Source organism: Mobula hypostoma, chromosome 3 (assembly GCF_963921235.1).
Source record: "Mobula hypostoma chromosome 3, sMobHyp1.1, whole genome shotgun sequence".
In the NCBI taxonomy this organism is placed as follows: domain Eukaryota; kingdom Metazoa; phylum Chordata; class Chondrichthyes; order Myliobatiformes; family Myliobatidae; genus Mobula; species Mobula hypostoma.
The window spans coordinates 168,206,987-168,216,429 of NC_086099.1; positions in this window are offsets into that span (position 1 = coordinate 168,206,987).

A 9,443-nucleotide genomic window follows, 5' to 3' on the forward strand; every position below is an offset into this window, starting at 1 on the left:
ATACAACTGGCCTGGAGACAAAGTTGGATCGCTCTGGGCGCTGAGCTAATTTGCAGAGCTTGAGAGTGGATTTGGGCTGGGTGGTGAAATCAGGGCCTGGAGCAAGTTGCTGAGCAGCATGGTCTAGGACCCAAGCCCATTGCAGCAGCTGTATCCTAGTGCGAGGTACAATCCACAATTAACAAAGGCAACGTTGGGGGATAACTTGGTAAAAAGGGACCTTCATGCCACTCTTGGTGTCTTTACATAGTTACAATTGGCTGTTGAATGAGTTCTGAGCTCTAGTTATGGGTTAAATACAAAAACAAAAGATTTATTATAATACATTGAATATATGGTGGAGAATAAACTGCTAAATGCCAACCAAGATGGGAAGTGAGAGATGATTTTACTCACTTTCTGCAATGCTTACTCCTCTCTACAGAGTGCCAGAGCCTTTCGCTGTTCCTTTTTTTGGTCACTTTAAAAGCTGGCCTAGACTGATAAGTCAGGGTTTCAGGATCCAAGGAGAGATGATTTCACTTGCTCACCATGATAGCCTCTCCTTTCTCCATAGTGCTGAGGCTATGAAGACTGCCCTGGCCGCTATAATGATGAACTGATAAGCAAGGCTTTGGGCCTACTCTGGGCTGTTCCGGGGTTCAGATCTGTGGATTAAATTTGGTTCAGAATGTTGTTGTTCACTTCAATTGTTTGCAAGATCTGTGGTATCTTTTCTCTTTCTCTTGTGCATCAGGTGTTGGTCTTTTATTTTTAATTTTTCTTTAATTGGGTTCTTTTGGGTTTCTTGCTTCGTAGCTAGCTGTAAGCAAACAAATCTCAAGGTTGTATGATTTATACATTCTTTGATAATAAATGTACTTTGAATCTTTGAAGTATGTTTTGTGTGATCTCCGGTCTAAAACCTCCAGTGTATGAGTGCAAGCCTCTGAAGAAAGTGAAGATGGCATTTCGGATGCTGGACCTCATTAGTTGGGGCATAAGATCATGGAAGTCATGGTTCAAGTTTATAAGTCTATATTTGCATCACATCTGGAAGACTGTATGCAGTTCAGAATGCCACACTGTAAGAAGGATGTAAATGCATTGGATCTTGTCTGGGATTGAATGTTTCAATGAGGAGAGACTGGATAGAGTGGGTTTCTTTTCCTTGGAGTGGAGGAGTCTGAGGTGGGAAAAGTACCCATAACAGAGGTATCTAAACCACGAGGTTAGCTGAGGAGTTGCAGGTTTAAAGGGAATCTGGAATGTTTGTTTTCATCCAGAAGAGCACTTGTAATGTGAAGTGCTCCTCCTAAGGATGTGGTGGAAGCAACCACTTGCACATCATTTAACAAGTATCTGGATGGGTATTTGGATTCCCGAAGCACAGAAAGCTACAGATGAAAGGCTGGTAAATGGGATTAATGTGGATTGGTATTTGATGGTCAGCATTGATGTGATGGATTGATTCTGTGACTTTATGCACAGAAACTCTTGAGGAACCTTTGGCAGTAAAACAGTCTTGTGAACCTCTGCAGCAGGAGATAACAGCAACATGCTGGGTAAAGGAGATACTCTGAAAACTGCTTCACTCTGCTCTCTCCTCATTATATGCTCCATCACTACTTCTGTCGGACTTGCATAGAATAAGAAACTCTCATTTATTGGCTGAATGGAACCACAGCAAGCTGAGTCAGAAAATGGCAGGAAAGCTTCAAAATATGAAATCTGTTCCTGCTTTGAAATGTTACACAATGTGAACATAGTACAATAACAACAATTCATTTGTCATAACATGGGAAGTACTCAAGGTATATTTACTCTTCTGAAGGTACAATATTAATTGCCATAACGATAGAATTGTATAGAATATAGATACACTTGAACTCAAGCGTCAAGGATAGTTGAGACAGAGTGAATAGAAAGAATAACAAAGAGACAGAGTGAATTACAGAGTAATTAAATTTACAAATGGAATTCTATTCCTTACAGTGATGGTTATACACAAGAATTGAAAGAATGAGTCAATCTATAAGTTTAATATTTTCCCTGCAGTAAAGGAGGCACTGATTTTAGAATTGCTGAAAGGTTACACCATGGAAGGAGGACATTTGGCTCATCAAGGACAATTCAGCTTTACACAAATATTATCTCCCTATATCCTCTCACCATGACATAATTTCTTTTCTTTCATTTACTTATACAGTTCCTTTTTGAATGTCTCTGTTACATCCATCACTCAATGTAGAAGATTTGCTATTATGCATTTTCAAGCTTGTCTTAATAATTCTGATTATTCACATCTCCTACCATGTGTTAAAGGACTGACAATGTCACAGATGCTGGGGATTTGTTATAGAGCAGAGGAGCTTCTGCAGTATGCTCAAGAGTTACCAAGATGAGAGGCCAGAGATGCTTTAAACCCAGACAAACACACTAGAACCAGCAAGGGAGATTTGGCCTCAACTGTTTTTCCCTTTCTCAGAAGAAGTTCAGAAAAATAATATAAATAAATTGGTGCCTGAATGGAAAAATGTAATTTTTCAGAATAAAAATATTTCGTTTCTGGGTTACAGTTAGAAGTAACTATAGAAGAACATACATATCAATCTGGCATACTCACTCACATGTGGGAAGAACATTTTCATGTTTTATAATATTACATAACAACCAAATTATCAGCCTCAGTTATTGAATTGGAGGGTCAGACAGCGATCTCATAGCAACGATCTCTGGAGTCAAGCAATAAGTGAGATAAGCTGCAAAAAGTGCCAGAGCCAAAAACTGGTAGCTATTTGGCTTGAGTCATGGCTCTGATTACTTCTCAAAAATGAAACATAAATATAAACTCAAAATTACTCATCTGAAGTATAGTTGTATTTTATATTTGATTTTTTCATATAAAATTAGATAGATAGATAGATAGATAGATAGATAGATAGATACTTTATTGATCCCAACGGAAATTACAGTGTCACAGTAGCATTATAAGTGAACAGATATAAATATTAGAAGAGAAGTAGAAAGAATAAAAAATAAGTTACCTCAAACAGTGTAACAGGAGATGATCATCACTTCCCCGGCTACAGGTTGACTCATTATAGAGCCTAATGGCCGAGGGTAAGAATGACCTGATTTAGCACTCTTTGAAGTGGTGCAGTTGTCTAAGTCTATTACTAAAAGTGCTCCTCTGTTTAACCAAGGTGGCATACAGAGGGTGAGAAACATTGTCCAGAATTGCCAGGATTTTTCATAGCGTTCTTTATTCTACTACAGCCTCCAGTGTGTCCAGTTTGACTTCTATAATGGAGTCAGCCTTTCTAATCAGTTTATTGAGCCTGTTGGAACCACACATTTTGATGCTGTTGCTTCAGTATAACACGCCACAGAAGATTGTACTGGCGACAACACACTGATAGAACATGTGAAGGAGAGGCCTGCATACTCCAAAGGACCTCAGTCTCCTCAGAGAGTAGAGGTAACTCTGGCCCTTCTTGTACACAGCCTCTGTGTTGGTGCTCCACTCAAGTCTGTCATCCAGTTGCACCCCCAGGTACTTGTAGGTCCTCACCACATCCACGTCCTCACCATCAATAGTAACAGGGAGCAGTGCAGGCTGAGTCTTCCTAAGGTCCATCACCATCTCCTTTATCTTACTGATGTTAAGCTGCAGATCAATCAGCTCGCACCGTTTGACAAAGTCCTCCACCAGGGCCCTGTATTCGTCCTCCCGTCCTCCCTTTATACACCCAACTATTGATGAGTCATCAGAGTGTGAGAGTGTGCTTCATATTGGACAATACAGAGTGTGCTTCATACTGGAAACAACATGTTTCACATTAACATTATAACCAGGATGCTAATCATTGAATAGCAAATTAATCCTCCGATAATTGGATCAAAAATCTTCTTCTATTGTTCACTTTGCACTTCTGCCGTTTGAATATTATTCTTCTTGCTGCGGTCATTCAATAGTTGACATACAGATACTTGCTGCTGATAAAATAAAAGCTGTAATACAATTGAATGGCAGCTTTTTTAAGGAATGTCTGCCTTTAATAAACAGAATGTAAAGATAACAAAAGTTAACTTAATTTTAAAACAGAATAGATAAGTACATATAGATAGTTTGCAGATTTGCCTGAAGAAAGAATTTAGGAAACTATCAAATCGACTTTTTTATTTTCAGTTTAAAATATTGTAACCTAGTTGTCATGTGTAAGATATAAATATTCACACTACTTATCAGAAGGGAAGGAACATATTGGCCATAATTAACTGGGTATGGTTTGAATCTGAAATTATTGAAGTACAGAGTTTAAATGCATTCATTATGATACATGATGAGTACATAAAAACTGAAAGAAATAAATGGAATAAGATTGAAATGAAGCCGATGAAATGGATGCAGATTTCATTTGGAATATCAATATCACTGCAGATTAGCTAACTTAAATTTCATATTAATTCATGTTTGTCATTCATTACCCACTGTGGACAAGAACAGCATTTATTGTCCACCTTCATTGTCCTCCAGAAGGTGCAGGTGAATATTCTCTTGAACCACTGCTGGCCACCTTTTGGAACTACTGCCCTCGTATTGGGTAGAGAGTTCTCAGAAATTAGACTGTGTGGAAATTTCCCAAATCAAGATTCAGGGGAGAACTTGCATGTGGTGGTCGTCCTATGTGTAAGCTTTTCTGTTCTATCTATATAACAAAGAGCTAGGAGATGGAGGGTGTGAATGCTCAGGGGGATATATTTGATACCCATTTTTAACAGTGTTGTTTAATTGTTTCCTGATGATTGCCTCAGTCAAATGCAGCCTTGATGTCATGAGCAACTACTCTAATGATACCTGTCGCTTATAAAATTCAGCTCTTATTTTCATATTTGGACCAAAGCAGAGCTGGTGTCAAATACCTCTGGAAGATCAGAGAGCAGCTTATTGATGCTACTGATGTTGATAACACCTTCATTAATTTGCTGACTGAGAGTGGATTCATGAGATTGTAAATGCCCAGATTGGATTTGGCCTTTTTTTTGTATTCAGAACATCCTCTGGACAATTTTAAAACATGGTTGGATAGGTGCCATTGTTTAAAAGTACTAAGACAACCTGGCTCGAGGTACAGCTAGTTCTTGAGCATAGGTCTTCATTACTACAGCTAGGATATTATTTGGTCTGATGGCTTGTGTTGTATCCGGTCCTCTCAGCTTTTTCTTTATATCTTGTGGTGCACCACAATTTCTATGGCACTTTAAAGCATGCATCAAGTGGAAATATGTATGTGTCTCTTAAAGTACATTCTCATTCTGTCATGGGACACGAAAAAAACTATTTTTGCCTTTATGGTGCACAGGAAAGGAAGGGGTGCAGTGGGGTGGAATTGAAATGAACTCAGATGAGTGTAGGATATAATCCACAAAGTAATTATGGGGATATAGTGACCAAAGTGGTTGTATGAGGGGATTGATAAAAAATTAGGCAGGATATAGTGATAAAGATTGGAGAAAAATATAACATTTTTTACAAGTAAACTATTATTACTGTTGTGTATTATACCATAAAGATCTTCTTTGATCTTTTGTAAAACATTTATTAATTCTAGTAGTTTGAAGTTCTGTGGTTCTTGAATAACTGTAAGGAAGCCAGATTACTCTTTCCAACTGGTTAATAATTATCCAGGTTGTTCTATTTTTTAGAATCATTAACCTGTTACCATTTAAGTAGAACAAGAATCTCCTTCAATACTAAGCAGCATCTGAAAATAGCCTTATTATTTATTCCTAAGGGAAACTGCCTGAATTTCTGACAATGCACTGATCAAACTGACAAGAAATTGTGACGCCTGATCTTAACGCTACACTTTTTAGTTGCATATCTTAATTTGGATTTAAAGAAACTGATCATTAAATTCTGTTCTGGAAATGACAAGATCTCACTAGTTTAAGCAAAAATATGGGAAAAGGATTGTTGTTAAAAACCATGGATATGTATCAAGCATTCATTTTTACAGTATTCCCTTCAATGTCTTTGAGCACAGCAAGCGAAGCACCACCACGCTCTTTTTGTACATCACCTTCAACTCCATGTCATACAGAAAGTGTAAGGCAAACCAAGCACTGCTATCCAACTTATCCCAACCAGAAAATTTCCTTGATCCTGAGTGGAACTCCGACATCAAAATATGAGGGGTCTTGGGACAGAGTCTGGAGGTTGTGAGTCGTTAGTAAATTTACTTTTGGGTGTTGGTGTGCATTAGGTGAAATTGGATCAGCCGTTGTTCTGTGTTGCTGTTGAAATCAATGAAAATGAAAATCTTGGGAGATTTATAGTGGCAGCTAATTTGAATCCAGTCTGATGATTCAAAAATAAAACAACTCCCTCAGTGTATCAATGCATCCTCCTGCAGCTGTTATATAAAACATTGGAAATTTGAATAAAACCCTAGACAGATATTTAAAAATCCTAAATATTACCTACCTTAAATATATCAATAGCAGATAGTAGCTAATTTTCTTTCTTAAAAAGGATAAACTGAATTACAAGATAAATGCCAATATCATGTTTTTAATTTACTTATTTATAATAAAAAGTGTGAGAATATAAATATGTGCATTGAGAACTGAAACATGGGCAATGCTTTGAAAGATCGACTGATCTAATTGTGTTATTAGCAGAAGAAATTCAAAACTAAACAGCTTCTGCAATAAGCTTTCAGAAAACACAACCACAGGTATTTGGCAGAAATATTTCACCGTTTGCAGATGGTAGTATTTACAGTGATTTAAGAGGTTATATTTAACTGTCTCTACTTTTCGCAGTCACTTGGCCACAATCGCTCAGAGCTAATGCTTAAATTGATCTGTTTATTCCCTTATATTTCTCATCAACCACATCCAACGTGGTGGGTGTTAGATTTAGGCAGTGCAGATGTGTTGAGACTGGCTATTTCCTGCAGGATGTAGTTATCCATTGCTAAACATGCTATTAACCTGTATTCTGCAAATCTTTGAAATATCTTTACTAACGATTTCACAATGTTCAGTCTGATTCTCAACCCAGCAGAGGCTGGAGCAAGCCATGCCTGCATTCAGTGAGGCCTCACTGGTATGAGTTGATACGGAAAGTAACATTTGTGTCACATTAGGGCTAGGCAATGACTGTCTCTACTTCCACTGACATTTTTAAAAAGTTGCTATCATGGAGTACCCTGCCACCTACTTCTGGGGAATCAGTATTGATTAGAAAGCTAACCAGTCCAACCACATAAACACTGTGTTCATAAAAGCAGGTCACAAACAGGGTATCCCACTGTAATTGACTCATCTCATGGCATGACAAAGCCTTTCCACCGACTGGAAACCACAAATGTGATGCAATTTTCCTTATTTCCCTGAATGAATGGAGCAACTAAAGCAAAAATACTGTGCGTTCTGGAAATCCGGAATTCCTCTTCTGGTCAGACAGGCGGAGGGAAATAGACCGAACATTCACTTTAGCAACTTGACAGCAGACTACTAAACAACCAAGGATGTATGGCCAGATTCGGGAGTCCTCTGTTTCACAATAAATGCAATTTGAGGACCTTTTCAGTGTTGTTATTAATATGCATCACATCAGGAGATTGTGGACAGTATTGCAGATCATAATAGGGGGTGTTGTCTTTTACATGCAAATCTGTATAGTTGGTGAGGTAGAGCTGTGGCTACATGAAACAAGGTCATTCACACTATCAAGGGGATGCTAAAAAGAAGGTCAAGGGCTACTATGAAAAATTGTTGATCTGAAGCATTAACTCAGTTGTTCTTCCTATGGATGCTGCCAGATTCCTGAGTGATCTCACTGTTTTCTGATTTTATTTCTAGATCTGCCTGCTCTTACTGACCAAATACCTCTTGACCGGGAAGCTCTTTGATTAGTTTTCCTCCAGAGTTAAGGGCACTGAGGATAGTTAGTGCCACTACTGCCACCCCAGCTGAGATCAACCAGTTTAGCAGACAAAGGATTGAACCAGCAAACTTACTGGTCTATATGGCTCTGTGCCAAGTCACATAGTACATTCATCCATAGAGACATCAGGGAATCGCCACACAGCTATTTTCACACAGCTGTGTTGTAAAGTACATTTGAATAGCTTTTTGCATAATAAGTAATATTGTAGCTGTCCTGTTTAATTTTAGTTCAGTGGCATGAAACTGTTTGTGTTTCTCCTCCCAAACACATAAAGCGGAACCACTATTGTCTGCATCCTATTAATCCACCATCCTGTTTATTCACCAGAAATAACACTGATGAAAACCTTCAGCAAGACATCACCTCACTGTGTGGCTTCTTTCATCGTACACATTTCTCCATTTCTAGTGACTAAAGTAGAAAAATGATTCTAAATATTTATATCATGTTTGTCCCTCGGTCTGAGATATTGCTCCGCTGTGTGTTGAAAAACAAGATTTAATCTGTATTATTCACTAGGGGTTCCCTCCATTACAGCAGATAGAGGATTTCATCAGTTTCACACAGATTTAAATAAAGTAACAGCTGCATTAAAGCATGAGACATGAATCAAATATAACATGTTAAAGTAACATCGCAGTTACAAATAACTCTGAAAAAAAGTCCAAATCCTCGGTTCCCAAATTAACAAACTTGGAAGAAAAAAATATATAAACCTGCAGTTAAGGTGGCAGCTTTGATCTTACTGCCATTTCATTGATGACAAATTTAAACCAGCTTTTCTGGCTTGGAAGAAGATCAAATGGAAAGCAGCATGGAGCGGAGTTAAATTTGGGGATGGATAAGTATGATATCATGGCCTGATGATGAGGCTTGAAGGGGAGTTCATGAGCCATGTCCAGAGGAGCTGAAAAAGAGATCCTTTTTTTAAAAAATGATCCTTAGTTTCCTTGTGGATCAAGAGAAGCAGAAATTCTTACCTTCCCACCTCGCCACCAAAACTCAGTTGAATCCTTTCCCAAAAACTTACCATCTGAATGGATTTAGGTTTGCTAACTGCTGGAATTCTCAACAGTCTTGTAATTATAAACACTCAGTGGCCACTTTACTGGGTATCACCTGTACCTAATAAAGTGGCCAGAGAGTGTCTGCCTGTGATCTTCTGATCCGTAGCTCATCCACTTCAAGGTTCAACATTTTGTGCATTTAGAGATGCTCTTCTGCACACCACTGTTGTAATGCATGGTTATTTGAGTGACTGTCACCTTCCTGTCAGCTTGAACCAGTCTAGTCATTCTCCTCTGTCTTCTTCACAAGGTGCTTTCGCCAACAGAACTGACACTCACTGGATTTTTTTGATTGTTTGTTCACACCTTTTCTGTAAACTCCAGAGACTGTTGTGAGTAGAAATCCTAGGAAATCTGCAGTTCTGAGATACTCAAACCACCATGTCTGGCACCAATAATCATTTCATGCTCAAACTCTCTTAGATCACATTTCT